Genomic DNA, 20,184 nt, shown 5'->3' on the forward strand with positions numbered 1-20,184 from the left:
CAGAAGATGTGGTTGTAAGCAGGCAACCCTAATTTTTCTTAATTAGCGATTGATGGTCAGAGCCCAGTCAATTGTGAATGGTGCCACTCCTGGGCTGGTGGTTCTGGTTTCTGTAAGAAAGCAGGCTGAGCAAGCCACAAGGAGCAAGCCAGTAAGCATTAGCTCCTGCCTGCTGGTTCCTGTCCTGTTTGAATAACTGTCCTGACTGCCTTTGAAGATGAACAGTGATGGTGAAATGTAAGCCAAATAAACTCCTCCCTCCCCAAGTTGCTTTGATCATAGTATTTCATCACAGTGATAGTAATCCTAACTAGGACAGTGGCCATAGTAGGTTCTTCCCTAGGGTATGTGACCTCATCAGGAACAGTAGTAGGGTGGGTTTACAGTACTAGGCACAGACTTCTGCTATTGAGTGGGTCTTAAGTCCAATAAGGTTAGCTCTGAGGTATAAGTATCACTATATGCTAAGTGGGCTAGGTTATCTCTAATTTTCAGATTAAATAACCTGTGTCTAACTAGTTTGAGACTTCTCTTAGATCTCTCTATAAGTGATTGATGTAGGAAATTAAACTCTGGCCATCCTAGGGCACTGGGAGTAGCCTATAGAATACTTCTCTTTAATATTGTTTTGAAATGTGAATATTTAGAGTCACTGATTTTATAAAGTGGCTTCACCATGTCCAAAATTGAATCATTTTTAGAAAAATAAACAAAACCAGTTGATAGCATTGATTATTTGATTGGTAACTTTATCTAAATTGAAGTTCTTAGTCTTAGTAACCAAAAGAGAGAATTCACTTAATCTTTTCTATTGTTTGACTTGAGAGCTAAGGGTCTTGTTGATGCTTTAAATTCACTGACTCCCCCTGCCCAAGATGGAGATACTTTTGTTCTATCACAAGGTAAGACTAGTTTACTTTTCTACTAAAAATTTCATGGACAAATTTAAGATCCCTTAAAATGTCATGTGCTTGGCATCCATTGTGACTGAAGTGTAAACAAAGCTCCCCGCTGCCACCAGCCCATGCTTCAGTTTGTGAGATTGCTAGTTAACACTTAAGATTATGAGTCAGGGTGTCTTTTAGTTTACCTCCAAGTCCTTTTACTTGTCATTACTTTTTTTTTTAAACTTAAATATATTTATTGAATACCTTATTTATCAAACATATGTTGCCATCTATTTAAATTCTCTAAAAATTTACTGTTGAACACTTAGCAAAGACATAAGTACTTAGGTGTTAATCTCTCAGTTGGCTTTTGTTAATCTCAATAGATAGTAGAAGATGGTTGTCAGCCACGTGGCCACCTACATCATGATGAAGTCATCAACCAAGATGGAGGAAAGCCATGTGTTTAAAATATGTTCCTCTAAACAATAATTACTTGCACACATATGCACAGTTGGATCCAAGTTATATACACATACATATAGTTAAAGCTAGCTTACGTTCACACATATAGTTAAATTCAAATCACATACATGTTCATGTACAAATATGTATAGATCTCTGTTCTTTTTTAATGTAAACATTTTGTAGTGAAGAGTCATCATCTATTTTTAAAACCAGAATTAACCTTTAAATTCAGTATATGCAGGTATAAGAAACCACAACAACCATAGTTCACATCCCCTCTGACCTTCTACAACCTTCTGTATAAGAAACCATGACAAACATAGTTCACATCCCCTCTGACCTTTTACAACCTTCTGTGTACCCCAGTCTATTCTTTTGATTCCTCAGACATTTATTTCAAATTTCTCTTTTCCTTTTTTTTTTATTTTTTATTTTTTTATTTTGCAATACCATTCAGTTCTACATATCAGCCACGGATTCCCTTGTTCTCCCCACTCCCGTCCCCCTCACCTTCCCCCCAGCCCCCCCTCCATTCCCATCTCCTCCAGGGCAAAGCCTTCCCCACAGACTGAGGTCAACCTGGTAGACTCAGTCCAGGTAGGTCTAGTCCCCTCCTCCCAGGCCGAGCCAAGCAATCCTGCATAGGCCCCAGGTTTCAAACAGCCAACTCATGCAATGGGCACACGACCCGGTCCCACTGCCTGGATGCCTCCCAAACAGATCAAGCCAATCAACTGTCTCACCCATTCGGAGGGCCTGATCCAGTGGGGACCCCTCAGCCATTGGTTCATAGTTCATGTGTTTCCATTCATTTGGCTATTTGTCCCTGTGCTTTATCCAACCTTGGTCTCAACAATTCTCGCTCATATAAACCCTCCTCATTCTCGCTAATTGGACTCCCAGAGATCCACCCAGGGCCTAAACATGGATCTCTGCATCTAGATCCCTCAGTAGTTGGATGAGGTTTCTAGCACAACAATTAGGGTGTTTGGCCATCCCATCACCAGAGTAGGTCAGTTCGGGCTGTCTCTTGACCATTGCCAGCAGTCTGTTGTGTGGGTATCTTTGTGGATTTCTGTGGGCCTCTCTAGCACTTTGCTTCTTCCTATTCTCATGTGGTCTTCATTTACCATGGTCTCCTATTCCTTGTTCTCCCTCTCTGTTGTTGATCCAGCTGGGATCTCCCGCTCCCCCAAGCTCTCTTTCCCTTGACCCTTGCCTTTCACTACCCCCACTCTTTTTATTCTGCAAACACACACACAGCCCAATCATCTTGTGGGCATGTAACACATTTGGAAAAAGTGGAAATGGAATAGTGTATAATGTTCTTCATGATAGACCACTGTTTTCTTCCAGGAACTGGTAGGTTTTCTTGTTGAGAGATAAATTCAAGTGCAGTGGAAATGTACATGCTCCCTGCTTTGTTAATCAGGTGGCAACTACGTTCGGTTCACAAAGCCATGCTGTTTAGAGAATAGCATGAGAAAATTTTCTTCACCTTGCATGATTGTTTTACAATCACCACTTTTCTAAAGGGGACTGCAACTATATCCACAATACTTGCTTAAGTATGCATTGGAAGCAGATATACCAAGATTCTGGTACTCTAAGTGTTATAGGGGATATAAGATTATTATAAGATACACATTTTATAATGTGTTTTGAAATGTGACTTTCATACAAAAATTTTTATCATTATAAAAATAGATAATAACCCAAACATCCAGAACCTAGAGAAGAGTTAACTCCTATAGATAACATCATACCTTTACAATCAAAACCAAGTAATATTGTGACAGGCCTGATAGCCTGACAGAAGTGTGGATCTGTGTTCATAATTTGAAAATTTACATTTAGGTATACTTTCAAAGATATATATTTATCATACTTTTTAATTAGCATATTGTGAGTATTTCCCCTCTCAGCCTGTGCTGTTTTCATGAACATCAATTTAGATGTCTGTATAATAGAGGTATCTTGGTTCATTGACCTCTCATGGGTTGTGGTCATGTGAATTTTTGCTTCTTAGCCCTGACATGCAGTGCTACCACAGAGAGCTGTGAATGCAGGCATCTCCATGCTGATTCTTTTCCTGTCATCTTTATATCCTTCTTTCAAATGACTGATGACAAGACTATACTTTCAGGGATCATTTCTATAGTTCGTCAAATGACTGATGACATCATAAAATGTATTTCTTATTCTAGAAACCTTGTCTCAGTAACTGCCTCCAGGTGCAGGCCAGATGCCTTTGCTGTTTTCTGCCTACAAGGTGTTTCATCTTAATCACAGCTGGGCCACCTGCTGCTTGTAATTGAGGAGCTTGACTCAAGGCATGACCCCATTCAGACAGTCCTGTTCTGACTATTTGCTATGTGTTGAATTGGGACACCCTAAACACCCTCACTCAAACAAAAAGAGAGAGATAAATGCTCAGTTCTTGATTTGACTTCATTTGGAAACAGGGTCTTCCCAGATGCAGCAGTAAATTATAGCTCATTAATATTTTCTGTAATCCAGTGTCTTACATCCTTACAAGATGAGAGAGATTTGGGCAGAGACAGACAAAAGATGGTCATGGGAAGATAGAGGCAAGGACTGGAGATTGGCTATCACTGAAGCTACTAGAAGATGCACAGTTACTACCTTAGAGGTTGCATGACTCTACCCACTGCAATTTTAGAACTCTAGCCTCTGAAACTGTAAAAGATTGTCTTTTTGTTGTTTTAAACTGGATTTGTGGTACTTTGTTATAGTATGCCTAGGATACTAACAGAGATTTTTTTTAGTTTCTGTGGAGGTTGGTTCTATGTCTCTCTTAAAACAAAATCTGAGGGTGCTCAAATCTCATATGTAAATGTATTGTATTTTCATAGAACCAACCACTCCTTTTGTTTGAGTCACATCTCAGCTGTTTATAATAAATAAATCATGAGATGTAACTAATCTATCCTTATAGTATTTGTCTATTACTTATTTTATGGTTTGCATAGCAGCTTATGAATATTCGTGTTCATTTATAGATTTCTGTCACTTTTCATTTGTATTTAGTCCTTGGCTTCTTCCTTTAATACATGTTTGGTTTCCCCTGGAACATGAGCTTCTGTGGGGACAGGAGCTTTGTCTGTCATTCTCCACCGTGCCTGCAAAACACAGTTGCAGTGAATGAGTTCCCATTGAGAAAAGAGGTGTCAAACAGTGTGCTTTGTGCTCCCTTGGCATCCCAGTGCACCCTGCATCTCTCACTGATCAGGAGGCTGGATAGTTGGCAGGCCTGCCTTTGAACTAAGGGCAGCATTGGTTTTAAAGTGTTTTCCGTAGGTACCTGAAAGGTGAATTCTAAAAATGTCTGTCTATGACAGGACACTATTTAAGGCAATACCTCACACTAAGGAAACAGAGGTGGCCAGAATACAAATTAAATTATGTCCAAATAAGGCAATGAGCGATGTTCAGCCTTTCCTTAATGGATCACTTATGATGCAGAAAAGCAGATGACTGAAACTGGTCATAGAGACTTGTGCCTGTTGTTGTGGGACTTGGTTTTTATTTTATTGTGGCAGGATATGTATTTTTTGGGTTGATTCCCTGCTTATCTTGTCTTCACATAATTCCTTAATTTCCATGCAAGGAAGCTCTTAAGAGTGTTCTTTCTCATAAAGTTGAATTACTGTCTATAAGCACAGCAATAGAAATAGACTATAGGTGTGTTTATCATACTGTGAAAGAAATGCTGGCCTAAGATTGAGACAAAGGTTTTGACTAATTCTTTAAGTGGTGTTTTCTATCCTGGAAGGTATACTCTCTAGCAAGAGGGAAGTAGTGAGACGGTGAGAGAATGGGGCTCCAGAGAGCCATCTCTACCTCACCAAGAGTTCAGATGCTTTAGAATTAATACAAAGAGGTTACCTGGAAGGCAAAATGTTTTTCTCTTTAAAACTTCTCTCTGATGGACAAGCTACCATGGTTCAATTGGGCACAACATTCTTTTGTACCCAGGCTGTTCCCAGTGTCCTATCCAACTCTTCCTTGTATGACATTCTTTCTGATGCTTGCCAAATGGGGACAGTATGAAGAAAAAATTCGTTGTTGATTGAGGTGAGGATTTACAGAATATCTTTGTTACAAACCATTGAGCTATATCAGTAGAACCTGCCATTTCCATCCTCTCTGCGGCATATGTTGTTACTTTAATAAAATGCATACAAAATTGTATTAGTTTAATAAAAATCTTACTTATTAAGCTATTAAGCTTCATGTGCTTAAATGAGTGTTATTTTCTTAATAACTGGCTCATAGCACAAACTCTGTGTTTTCCAGATATTTGGATGGGTGTTCTGGCTAGTTTTATGTCAGCTTTACACAAGGTAGGCTCATCTGGGAAGGGAAAACATCAATTGATAAAATCTTAAATCTTCCCATTAAATTGGCCTGTGGGGAAGCCAGTCAGTGGTGCATTTTTTTTGATTGATGATTGATGTGGAAGGGCCAAGCTCACTGTGGGCTGTGTTACCCTTGAGTTGGTGGTTCTGGATGCTATAATAAAGCAGACTGAGGAAGCCATGAGGAACAAGCCAGTAAGCAGGACTTCTCCATAGCCTCTACATCAATTTGGGCCACCAGGTTGCTGCCTTGAGGCTCTGTCCTGATTTCCCAGAAGATAGATCACAAGTTGTAAGGTGAAATAAACTCTTTCCTCCCCAAATTGCTTATCATCATAATGTTTTATCACACCAGTAGAAACCCTAATTGAGATAATAGGTGAAGTCTGTAGATGTTCTGTTCTTGGGGCTTTTTATGATCTTGGGTGCTTTAATATTGGGGTTTGGCTTTGCACTAACACAGTACCATGATGCCAACTAATGGTACATAGAAACAGTCTGGTATCATGGGGCAAAGAAAGGTGAAGAAGTGTACCATAAAACCAACTGGGCACCCCATAATATAAACCTCTGCTCCTTAAGTCCCATGGGCCCACTAGGCAAGTCAAATCAAACTAAATACAGAACACATTCATATAAGCCTTTTCTACAGGGATGTTCAAGCTTCACTTAAAAAATATATACTAGATTTTGTTTCTTTCTTTATGAAAAGCAACTCAATGCTTTTTTTTTCTTACTTGGAGTAACATAGATATCCTTATCATGTGACTTTTCTCCCCACTATGCATACCAGGCTTATTTCTGCTTCTTAAAGCAAAAGCTCATATTTATTTTATGCCTCTCGCCTTTGCTTTTCTTTCTGCATGCCATTGGACTACCATTAGGATATATTAAATGCTTGGATGACTGAATGAACTTATAGGGACAAGAAATAGTTAGGGATGATGGAGGGGTGTGGTCCTTCTTGCCCTAGTATTTTGATACATTTTCATTTAAAATATCTAAGACTTATCATTTGTTAAGCCGATATCTCTAGCTTATATCCAGAGAAATTTTTCAGGAGCAAGGATCTTGATCAAGGGCTCTTTGGTGAATTGTTGTCATTTTGAATGGAATTTTGAAAATCATTACTCATAGAACATGGCAGTGCTGAAGTACTTCCTGGTGGTGTTTGTTCCACTTTTAGCACCTGCACTGGATTAAGATGCTGTAACATTTACAAATTTGATGAGAGCTATGAGAGAGACTTGAGGATACCCAAGGAATCAAGTGCAGAGGGATCCCACTTCATGAGTGCAGTTAAGGTCATTTCCATCCAACTGCTAATTCCGAGTTCTGAGTGCAGCATTTGACAGGAATAACAGCAACAAGCTGTGCCTGAGGAAACAATGAAAGGTTTCATCACTTAGCCGGGAGTGTTAAATTGCTATGACACTGAGTATTGATCAGAAATAGCTGTTCATAGTGATGACTACCCAAGGCTCTGTAGTTTCTGGCCAGTTGCTAGAGAGGTTGCTTTATAATGAGTCAGATCTGGTTAGTAATTCTTTACCATGATGTTGGGGACCAGGAAGGGCTTTTTCTTTCTGATTCTGAAAAATACTTGTGTTCAGTGGTTCAGAAAATTATGTTTAGAGCAGACAATTTTTATGACAAACCCACCCAATGGAATTTTTTAGATTGAAAATAATCCAAACTTATACTTTGGGGCATAAAAATATATGATATATTATTCATTGTAAAACTAAACTAAACCTTTAAATTTTGTGCTTAGTCCTGGTGAGCAGTAATGCACAGGGCTATTCATTTTCTAAGGCCATTTTTCTTTTTTTTATTGTTATTGGTGTGTGTGTGTGTGTGTGTGTGTGTGTGTGTGTGTGTGTGTGTGTGTATGTGTGAGTTTGTGGTTTGTGTGGGTGTATATTCTTCTTAGCGTGGGTGCATGCAGATATTTGTGTGTTTTTTTTTTTTCTGAAGACCACAGGGTAATGTAAGGTATTTTTCTTCTGTCACTCTCTACCTTTATTTCTTGAGACAGGTTTTCTCACTGAACCTGAAACTCACAGATTTAAAGGTTGGCTGGTCATTGAACTTTGGGAATCAGTTTGTCTTTGCTCTTCCATTCCACGCCAATGGCCCTCCCAGGAACATGCCCCCACACCTGACTTCTCTACTTGGGTTCTTGGGATCAGCAGTCAGGTCCTCTTGGTTGCAAGGCAGTCACTTTATCTACTGAACCATCTTCCAGCACAAAGCAATTGTCTTTGAAAGCTATCGTATTAGTCGTATTCTTTCTGAAAATCAAAGGCTATGTGAAATGTAATGATGAGAACAGGGTTGCTGTCACTCAGATAGACAAGAAGCAGAGTCGAGTCTCTCCCTACCCCCAATTCCCTGCAGGGTTCCTAAGTGCCTCTGTGAATAATGGGACTGTAGGAAACAGCGTATAAATACCATGTCTCAGAGCAGTAGTTAGTGAGGACGCTGAAGTTGAGTATTACCAAAATTAGCTTTAAATCAGTCATCTATTAAATGAAAACCTGGGTAGTTAAATTAAGGCTGCATTACCAAAAGTATGTTGTGGTCACAGGTCGTGGTATGAAATAAAAATGTGCTTTTTCAAAAAAAGCCAAGGAATCCTTTAACTAAGTTGGTTGGTATCTTTGCTGTTCTCTTCGATGCCATGAACAAGATTAGAAGAGGCTTTGTGTTTACAAACTGGCAGACTCCCCTGCAGTGGTTACCGGCAAGTTCAACACCTGTCTCAGTACAGCTCACAGTGGCGGCCAGAGGGTTAGTGAAACCCTGACTTTGAGCTCTTAAAGAACTCTAGGTGCTTTTGAACTGCGCAGCTTCCTCTCTCTTGGCCTGCTGGTGTTCTTAGTTGCTCCAAGGTCCCCAATGATACAATTTCAGAGGCTGGAGGAAATCAGTGATTTTGATATTCTGTGTGCCATTCCTTGACTTTGAACAGATCAGTTACATTTTCATTTTGTACATCGCCATTTAATTTGAGCCTCCATTAAAAAAAATTCTATTGTAGAAAAGTACAGATTTGAAAACTGCTTACCATATCAATTGGTGTGCTAAGATTGGAAGTATTTCACTATTGGGTCAAATGCTCATTTGTGTGATCTCAGAATTAATAAGCTTTAAATAGAAATATTTTTGTTCAGGAGAAGGCAAGGGCAAATTTCATGAATTAACCTTTCGAGTTGGCTGTGATCATTTTGTTACAAGTGGACCAATATAAAATTATGGGTCTCCTTTTCACTTCTTTTAAAAATATTATTTTTATTGTGAAGTCATTGCTTTTTTACAAATTGCAGAGAGGATGAAAAATATTGTTGTGCATAAAGACAAAAGTAATTCTTCCACATTCCCAAAGGCAGCAAAAGCACATTAAAGAACATTTCCTTCTAGCTTTTGTTCCATGCATATATGTGTGCGCTTGCATATTTGCCAGCATGGTGTAGATAAAGTTTTATTTTCTTCTCCTTTTGTTTTATGTTGTAAGTTTTCCCCCTTCATTAAAAGTTCCATTGTGTGGATAGTGCCATAATTTATTTTACTACTATGCTGCTTTTGGACACAGGGGTTGTCTTAAAATTTGTACTCTTATGAATAATGCAGGATACATCTTTGCAAGTGAGAATATAATAACATCCCTTGCATTTTTCTATGGGATGGAGGCCTGCCAGTGTGAATATCACATAAGGGGTTGGGAGGAATGAGTGTCTTTAAACCCCTTCTTACACTCTGCCCAATGTTGTGGTGGTGCGTGTACCGTTCACAGAGCAGAGTCACAACTGATCTCCCCATTTAGCTGTAGACATCATCACAGTTTTTTTTAAAAATATTTTGGCAGTTTGATTCATCCATTTAAGACAAATTTTAAGCACCTGCTATTTACCTGCATTAAGGAAGTCATGGTTGAAAATTTGGCCTGCCCCTCCACTGTCCCTGCCTTTGTTGCCATTTGTTTTCAATTAGACTAAACACTGGAAGAGCATATGCTTTGCACACCAGGATATAATTTACGATCTTTTCTTGACCTTGACATTAATGACAAATACTCTGTGTTCAAGATGTGTAACCTGTTTCTGAATATGCCCATGGAAGTTAGAGAGTCAGAGAGAGGTCTGGTGGTATTCAGCAGGATGCATGGTGGAGTCAAGGGCTAGCTGCTAATCATGTGTCCATGCTAAGCAGGTCTGTGACCCTGGGTAACTTAAACTCTTACCTTTGGGTGGCTCCCCTTCTACAGGTCTTGAGGAATAACAAAGGCTCAGCAAATTTGAGATATTGTTATTAGCATACCCTTTATGCATTTGTATCTCAGGACCAATCTAAAAACTTGAGCCAGATGAACTATATAGTAGGGTTACTTGGTTTTGCAAGTTTGCAGCCATCACATCCAGCAAGCTCTGCTGTCAGGTTTCCTAGGAGATCTGTTTTGTGTCACTCTCATTTATATTTCCTGGGCTTTTCCTCCAGCAGATTCCTTCTCTTTCTCTAGACAGATGAATGTACACCCAAACAAACACAGCCCTTACTCTGCTGAACAGTACTTGTTTGGTTTTCATTGGTGACCTCTGTGGATGTAACAATAGTTGCCTTTGTCATATTCATGTGAGTTTGCTGAGATGGTATTTTCTGAGGATGGGTAGATCTCACAGGATCATAGTATTTCGTGCATTTATCAAAATTAACACCCTTTGCTTTCTTTTTTTTTGGGGGGGGGGTTTCGAGACAGGGTTTCTCTGTGTAGCTTTGCACCTTTCCTGGAACTCACTTTGGAGACCAGGCTGGCCTCGAACTCACAGAGATCCGCCTGGCTCTGCCTCCCGAGTGCTGGGATTAAAGGCGTGCGCCACCACCGCCTGGCGCCCTTTGCTTTCTTTAGTGGCTTCATGAACACATTGTTCAAATGTGTATTGTTGTTCTGGTTGAATAAATCTTGGACGTGTTTAAAGAAATCTCCCAATCCTATGCTCACAAATGAATTTCCTAGATATTCCTATGCTTTCCCTTCTTCTGAGCTCATACATAGTACATGCTAGAGAAATATTCTTGAATAGGGGTCAATACAGTTGGCTCAGAGACTGTTTTGGTTTCATAGTTGGCATTACCTAGTAAGTTAGAAAAAAAGCCTGTTAAATTGGGTGTGGTGTGTATACCCACAATCCTAGCACCTGGGAGGTTGAAGCATAAGTATTGCCATGGGCTTGACAACTCTGCATTTTGACTGGTTGTCGTTTTCTGTAATATTCTTTGTTGCAAACAGAGGTTTCCCTGATAAGGAGGCAAGTACTATACTTAACTATGTGTATAAGGACAAATATTTAGAATGTTGTTTTAGTAAAGTGGTGGCTGTAGGTTCATCTTCAAGATCCATCACTTTATTACCCCTGGGGAGTTGACTAAGTTTCCAGTACCAGGAATAATTTCCCCCTTATTGAGTTGGTGTTAAAAAGTTGTTGGTTACTGGCAAGGTTCGTGTGCCACTAGTACTTCCTTAAGATTACTGTGCCCTGCTAGTTGTTGTTGTGCCTCATATGCATCATAGATCAGTAGAGAAAATTTACTCAGTCTGTCATTTCTGTACATATTTCTGAGCTTCAATGTGACACCTTGTTACGTGTACATATGTATAATTATCAGGGTGTAGGGGTAATTAGCTTATCCTTTAACTCTAATGTGTGACATTGTGTTTGGGACAGAGTCCTCTCTTTAAGCTATTTGGAAGTATGAAATAAATTATCATTAACAGTAGCACCCTGCTGTTAATAAGTGCCTGTATATTATCTCCTGACTCTAGTCCTTTACCACTTTAGTCTCTTGAGATGACTATTCTACTTTCTGCATCTATGACAGCTTTTATTTAGATGAGGTTTATGTATAAATAGAAAGAAAACTGCATCCTTTTTTGTGTTGCTGTTCCTAACATCTGAACAGATGGTAGATTGTTACCAAGTTGTCTCTGAGTTCACCTTTCCATTTTCTGAGTCAAAGAAGCTTTCATATGAATTCCTTGAGCGATCTTCTGGAAAATTATATATTATTGATAAAGCTTTGGCATGGGATATTGAGTTAGGCCTATTCTTGCATTTCGCTGAGCTCCTAATTAAGCTAGTTTATATGAAAGACCTGACGTACGAGACTTGGAGTTGAATGTATTGATTTGCATATTGATTTTCTTTGAATCTGGTGCTTGCCTCAGTATATCATACCAGGACAGACTCTGCTTTGTTTTGATAGGAAAGATAATTCAGGCGGTTGGGTTTATGGCTTAGGCTGTTAAATTGCAAAATAAAGTGAAAGTTGTCAACAATTTCCTTTTATAGCTTTTGGAAGAAGGGTTCAGATTAAAGTTAAAGTGACTAAGCTGCATGTTTACAGGATCTATTTACTTACCTTGGATCAAACAGCAGTTTTCAACTTTAAATTATCCTCAAATAATTCCATAATAGCGTGGCTCTCTAATATACTCAGAATCCTCTGGATGGCTTGTTCAAACAGGCTACTGGGCCCCCTCCAAAAGTTTCTGATCCACTTGGTATGTGATAACTCTTCATACACACATTTCCATGTGGCATGGGTTCTGCTGGTAGAGAGGTCACACTTTGAGACTGCTGCTCTTCAGTGGTCTACAGGCTGTGTGTTGTGGTGCACAATTACACACAGTGCATTTGGAAACGTGGTGAATGTTATCTTGACATGTTGTTCAGGAGTCTGTTTCGTCATAGGTATGCTAGAATAGCTGCAAATCATTTGCTTTCTATAATTAAAAATGTTTAGCTGGCATACAGAAACAGGCTTTATTATGACATTTTCATATATATCATTGTGCCATGAACATATTCACCTTCCCAAAACATTTACTCTAAATGCAAGTATTCGTGATTTCATTTGGATCCATGGGCCCTATAGCAATGGATAGAACACACAGTTTTAGAGTTTTATAAAGATTTTTTCCCCTATTCTAATCCTATCCAGTTTTATAATGGGAATATTCTTTACCATGCTTAAAGCTTAATTTTAAAGGTGATGTTTTCTCAAAAATTTGGGTCTGCATAATAGAATGTTTTCAACCTATTCCTGGTTCTTACCCCAGGTTATTTATTTCTCAGTGAATAGCTATCGATGTGTGTAGGCCTTACCCACCTAAACTTGAGTGTCAAGGCACACATTGTGAATATTTCAATTGTAGTGTATTGTTTTTAGGTTCTGAATGTCCAAGTTCCAATTCTAAAGAGTCTTTAAACATTTACCACACCAAAAGGAAATGTGCCAAGTTTCCAGATACCTCTAAGATTCTCTTTTAGAGAAGGCACATGTATCTTCAGTAAACTCCCAGTCAGGAAATAAAGGGTTAGAGAGAAGGCACCTAACTGAGGACAAGCAGATAGGCAAGTCTGTGTGCTCTACGTGTTGAGAGACAGCTCTGTGGTTCCCTTACATTTCTGTTCCTGTCTGTATGTTCATGTCTTGTGAATTAATCTTCCAGACTGATTTTTCATGGCGAGTCACTTGATGGATGTGTTTGGAATACAGAAGCTGTTTCCAGCTCTGGAGCAAAACCAGGTGCTATTACTGCCCAACATAAGAGGTTTTAGGTCCCTAGTCCTGCACTCCATCCTTGTAATTCAGTTCACTGCATGGGAAAGTAGCCCATCCCCCACCTGGCTCTCCCATCACCCTTTGCAACTGGGTGGGTCTAAGGGAGATGGTGTAGATGTGACAATACCATGACTCTTGCTATTTTTCTGAATAGCAAACTCTCCTTCCTCTGTGGTCCATGAGCCATGTATCTTCTATCAACATTCATAGGAGTCCGGTGGATTTATATAATAACTTCCTAGCTCTACATAGGGAATACATGAAGTCCTTCACAGTTACTGACACTCCTTCACACATCTGAATGCCTAGTATAGTTCAATTTCTTAGACAGGCTCTTTTGGAGATATATTCTTCACTTGTGGAGAAATTATTTTGTGATTTTTTTTTAATTCTGTACATTCACTAGTGCAAGTATATGATTTACATATATTTCTCCATTGAATTTCATAAGACAAAGCCTGTTCACATTTTCTCTCTCTCTCTCTCTCTCTCTCTCTCTCTCTCTCTCTCTTTCTCTCTTTTGGTGAGGTATATATATGTCCTGGTGTGCATGTAGGTGTGTACGTGTACGTGCATGCATGCGTGTGTGTGTGTGTGTGTGTGTGTGTGTGTGTGTGTGTGTGTGTGTGTGTGTGTGTATAGCCCTGAGGTTGTTGATGGGAGTCATCTTCCATTTTGCTTTACCTTTATGTTTTGAGACATGGTCTCTTGATGAACCCGAGGCTTGCCTATTTGGCTAAGTTGGCCTGCCAGTGAGCTTCAGGGGACTGCCTGTCTCATTGTCCTTACTGTCTGCAAGGCTGGGCTTATAGGCTCTTGAATCTGTGACTGAGTTCTGGGGACCTGAGCTCAAGTCTTGGTGGTTACACTGTATCAGTGGAGACAGCTCCTAGCCCTGAACATCTTCTTTTCCTTTCTTACTTCTGAAATGTTAGTTCCGTGTCCATTGTGAGTGCCCAACACATATCTATCAAACAAATGTTTACTGATATTTTTGAAGGCACTGAAGCTTTTTATGTTAGCTTGTGTTACAGGTTAGATTCTTTGGCATGGATAGCTGGCAAAGGTAAGCATGGGGGATGCTAAATAAGAGTGCTGCTGTCATCCATACTAGTGGATGGGAGACAGAAATCAAACTTTTTAAAATGTTTAATTTTCAAGATTCATAGCTAGCCATTCAGGGGAGCAATTTTAAGAGTTATCTTGACCTGACACAAGGCTTCAGGGACTTTATATTCCCTCCTTAACCATCCCTTAGATGTCAGCTTCCTTGGCTGTGAGGTGAAACCACAGATATGGGGACATGGTTCTGAAGCTATTCCAGCACCCGGGTTAAGAACTAAGAGGTGTATCACAGAGCACACAAGAGTTCCCTTCAGTGTTCTACTTCTGGATTAAAAAAAAATGAATGTATAACTTGTATCATAGTCCACTTGGGCTGTTGTAACAACACACTACAGGCCAGGGTGCTTCAAAGCAACAGGCAGTCACTATGGCCAGGAAAGCAGGCAGGCTAACTGAGATCTTCACCTCTCCTTCCATTCCAAGTCCAGTTCCTGAGTCTCATCTTTAGCTTTGTAGCAGACCACTGCTGCAGTCTTTCCTCACTCCCTGCCTCCATTCTAAGGGAACTAAGCAGATCTCAGTAGAACACCCTGCTTTCCTCCACCCCGTGGACTCCCCCAGCCAATGCTTTGTAGTTCATTTCGATTCCTAAGTGTCAGCTTACAATACCTAGGAACAGATTTTTTCTGGGACCCCCAGTGGCCACACCTATCAGGATCTCAGAAAAATTTCCTAGTAGGCAACACAAAACTCTCCTAAGAAGCAGAGAGGGTGACAGAAACCAAGGAATAAAACACCTACTCAGTAAAGACAAGACCAGATATCAGCACCTAGAATTGTAATCTTCCCAAGTATAGATGCCAAGAAGCCAGAGTAAAAACACAATCAGTAACAGTCAGGACAATAGACGTCCACTAGATCCCAGCATACCACAGCAGACCCTGAGTATAGCAACGTAGCTGAAGCACAAGAGAAAGATCTTAAAATAGTTTTAAAAATATAATAGAGACCCTTAAAGAGGAAATGGATAAATCCCTTAAAGAAATCTGTGAAAACACAAACAGTGGAAGGAAATGAATAAAACAGTAAAACAGTTCAAGGCATGAAAGTGGAAATAGAATAAATAAAGAAAACCAAACTGAGGGAAATCTGGAAATAAAAATTTAGAACTTGAATAGGAGCCTCAGAGGTAAGCCTCTTCAACAGAATACAAAAGGTTGATGAGACAGTCTCAGGTACTGGAGACATTATACAAGAAATGGATACTTTGGTCAAAGAAAATGTTAACTCTAAAAAAATCCTAGCACAAAGCATCCAAGAAGTGTGGGGTAGTATGTAAAGACTAAATCTATGAATAATAAGAATAGAGGAATGAGAAAAACCCAGGTCAAAGGCACAGAAAATATTTTCAACAAAATCATAGAAGAAAATTTCCATAACCTAAATGAGATCAAGTGATAAGAAGCGTACAGACCATCAAAAAGACCAGACCAGAAAAGAAAGTCCCCTCAGCACATAATAATTGAAACACTAAATGAGCAGAATAAAGAATATTAAAAGCTCTAAGGGAAAAAGACCAAGTACCATATAAAGGCAGACCTAATAGAATAATAACTGACTACTCTCTGGAGACTCTAAAAGCTAGGAGAGCCTGGACAGATGTTCTACAGACTCTAAGAGACTGCAGATACCAGCTCAGACTATTATACCCAGAAAACATTTCAATCATAATATATGGAGAAAATAAGATACTCCATCATTAAACCAAATTTAAGCAATATATATGGACATATCTAGCTCTACAGAAGGACCTAGAAGAAAAATTCCAGCCTAAGGAGTTTAACCATGCCCCCCAAATCCCACAGGGAATAAATAATCCTAGACACCCCCTGTACACAACCGAACCAAAAACAAGAAAAAAACCACAACAACATAATTACTGGATTCAACAAACACTGTTTATTGATATCTCTCAAAATCAGTGGTCTCAACTGTCCAATAAAAAGACAGACTGATGGAATGGATTCAAAAACAGGATCTAACCTTCCTTTTGCTCCATATAATACATCTTAGCATCAAGGATAGACATCACCTCAGAGTAAAGGGTTGGAAAAAGATATTCTGAGCAAATGGACATAAGAAGCAAGCTTTTGTAGCCATTTTAATATCTGATAAAATAGATTAAACCAAAACTAATTAGAAGAAATAGGAAGGACACTACATACTTATCAAAGGAAAAGTCCACCAAAGGACACTGTAATTCTTAACATTTATACATCAAACAAAATGACACCCATGTTCATAAATGAAACACTGCTACAGCTTAAATCAGATATTGATCCTAAAAAACTGATAAGTGGGAGACTTCAATACTCCACTCTTACCAATAGACAGATCATCGCTTACAAACTCACAGAAACTGAGCAACTATAGAAGGAAAGATACTTCAAGATAAAAATTAAGAAAGGAATTAAAGACTTTCTAGAATTGAATGAAAATGAGCACAGAGCATACCTAAATTTATGGGACACAATTATGTGGTTCTAAGAGGCAAACTCATAGCACTAAATGCCTACAAGAAAAATCTCATACTAGCAACTTAACAGCACACCTGAAAGGTCTGTAACAAACAGAAGAAGTCACACCCAAAAAGAGTAGATGGCAAGAAATAATCAAACTCAGGGATGAAATCAACAACATAGAGACAAACAAATAAAATAATACAAAGAATCATAAGATTTGACAAATGCTTATCCAAATTGAATAAAGGATGGAAAGAGAATATCCACATTAACATGCCAACAGACACTGAGGAAATATAGAGAATCATAAAGACATACTTTAAAAATCTGTACCCCAACAAATCAGAAAATCTAAAAGAAATGGATAATTTTCTTGATCCTCAACACCTGCCAAAGTTAAATCAAGATCAGATAAGCAATTTAAATAGACCCCTTGGAAAATAGAAGCAGTCATTTAAAATGTCCCAACCAAAAAAAGCCCAGAGCAGATGGTTGTGATACAGAATTCTACCAGATTTTCAAAGAAAAATTTATGCCAATACTCTTCAAATTATTCCACAAAATAGAAATAGAAGGAACATTGCCCAATTTGTTTTAGAAGTTCACAGCTACCCTGTTACCCAAACTACATAAAGACCCAACAAAGAAAATTACAGACTAATTTCCCTGATGAATATAGATACAAAAATACTCAATAAGATACTTGCAAACTGGATCTAAGAACACATTAAAAGGTCATTCATCATGATCAAGTAGGCTTCATCGAAGAGATGCTGGGTGGTTCAACATATGCAAATTGATAAATGTAATCTACCATATAAGCCTACTGAAAGCACATGATCATCTCATTACATACAGAAAAGGCTTTTGGCAAAATCCAACACTCCTTCATGATAAAAGTCCCAGAGAGATTAGAGATACAAGGGCCACACCTAAACATAATAAAAGCAATTTACAGCAAGCCCATAACCAACATAAACTTAAATGGAGAAAAAAATCAAAGCAACTCCACTAAAATCAGACACAAGACAAGGTTGTTCACTCTCTCCTTACATACTCAATATAGTACTTGAAGATTAGCTAGATCAATAAGGTAACAAACAGGAGATCAAGGGGGTACAAACTGGAAAGGAGGAAGTCAAAGTATTGCTATTTGCAGATATGATAGTATACATATAAATGACCCTAAAAATTCTACTAAGAAACTTATAGCTGATAAACACTTTCAGCAAAGTTGCTGGATTAAAATTAACTCACAAAATCAGTAATCTTCCTATATGCAAATGGCAAATGGACTAAGAAAGAAATCAGAGAAATAAAATTTTCACAATAGCCTCAAACAATATGAAATATCTTTGGATAACTCTAACAAGCAAGTGAAAGATAAAAATTTTAAAACATTGGAGAAGGAAATTGAAGAAGATATCAGAAGATGGAAAGATTTCCCATATTCATGAATTAGTAGGATCAAAATTGTAAAAATGGATATTCCACCAAAAACATCCTACAGATTAATTGCAATCCCAATTAAAATTCCAACATTATTATTCACAGATCTTGAAAAGACAATTTTCAGCTTCATATACAAACACAAAGAAACCACGATAGCTAAATCAATCCTGAAGAATTAAAGAACTGCTGGAGATATCACCATCCCCAACCTCAAATTGTGCTACAGAGATCTAGTAATAAAATCAGTATGGTACTGGTACTAAACAGACATGTTGATCAATGGAATTGAATTGAAGACCCAGACATAAAGCAATACACTATGAACACCTGATTTTTGAAAAACAAGGCAGAAACACACACCACAATAAAAGACAGCATCTTCAACAAATGGTGCTGGTCACACTGGCTATCTGAGTAGAATGCAAAGAGACCCATACTTATCACCCTGCAAAAACGTCAAGTCCAAATGGATCAAAAGCATAAAAGGACATGCACTGAACCTAATGGAAGAGAAAGTGAGGGTTTGCTTTGAACTCATTGGTGCAGGAAAAGGCTTTCTGAAAAGAACACTGTTAACATAGGCACTAAGATCAACAATAAATGGGATCTCATGAAACTGAGAAATGTCTGCACAGCAAAGAATACCATCATTTGGACAAAGTCTACAGAATGGGAAAGGATTTTTACAAACTCCATATCTGATAGAGGACTAATATCCAAAATATATAAAGAACTCAGAAAACTAGATATCAAGAAAACAACCCAATTAAAAATGGAGTATAGCTATAAACAGAGAATTCTCAATAGAGGAATCTCAAGTGGCTGAGAAACACTTAAAGAAATATTCAAAATCCTTAGTCATCAGGGAAATGCAAATCAAGACTAACCTGATAGTTCATGTTATACCTGTCAGAATGGCTAAGATCAATAACACAAGTGACAGATCATACTGACAAGGATGTGGAGTAAGGGGAACACTGATCCATTGCTGCTGGGAGTGCAAACATGTACAGCCACTATGGAAGTCAGTCTGGTGGTTCCTCAGGACGATGGGAGTTGATCAACCTCAAGATCCAGCTATACCACTCTTGGCAAATACCCAATGCATGCTTCATCCTACCACAGAAACACTTGCTCAGTCATATTCATTGCTGCTCTATTCATAATAGCCAGTAATCAGAAACAACCAAATGCCTCTCAGTAATTAAAAAAACAAAATGAAATCCTGAAATCTGTGGGTTAATGGATGCCACTAGAAAAAAAAATCAACTAGTGGGAATTAACCTAGACCCAGAAAGGCAACTGTTGTATGTGTTCGCTACATGTAGATGTTAACTATTAAGTTAATGACAGCAAAGCTGGACTCCATGGAACCATAGAGCTTACATACAGAGTAAAGGACTGGAGGGCACAGATAGCTCTCCCTAGGAAAGGGAAATAGAATAGATAGTTATGGATGGATGGAGGAGGGACTGGAATGGGAGGGCCAAAGGGGCAGGGGGAGGAGAAAGGGGTCAAGGGAAGGAATATGGAGAAACAGCTAAAATAAAGGGATATTTGAGGGGTATTGTGGAAACCTAATATATTAGAAGCTCCCTAAAGTGTATACATATATGAAAATGGTCTAAATGAAGTTGGCAAATATTGGGGGAGACAGAGCCCCAACTGGACATCTCTTGTCATCAAACAAAGCTTCCAGTATTCGAATTGAGTTACATCTAACTGGGTTGTTAGCCAAAGGGGTTCTATGGGAATCCCCAAACAAACGAGGCTGTTGCCAATACT

This window comes from Peromyscus californicus, unplaced genomic scaffold (assembly GCF_007827085.1).
Source record: "Peromyscus californicus insignis strain IS unplaced genomic scaffold, ASM782708v3 Scaffold_6__1_contigs__length_162567912, whole genome shotgun sequence".
Taxonomy (NCBI): domain Eukaryota; kingdom Metazoa; phylum Chordata; class Mammalia; order Rodentia; family Cricetidae; genus Peromyscus; species Peromyscus californicus.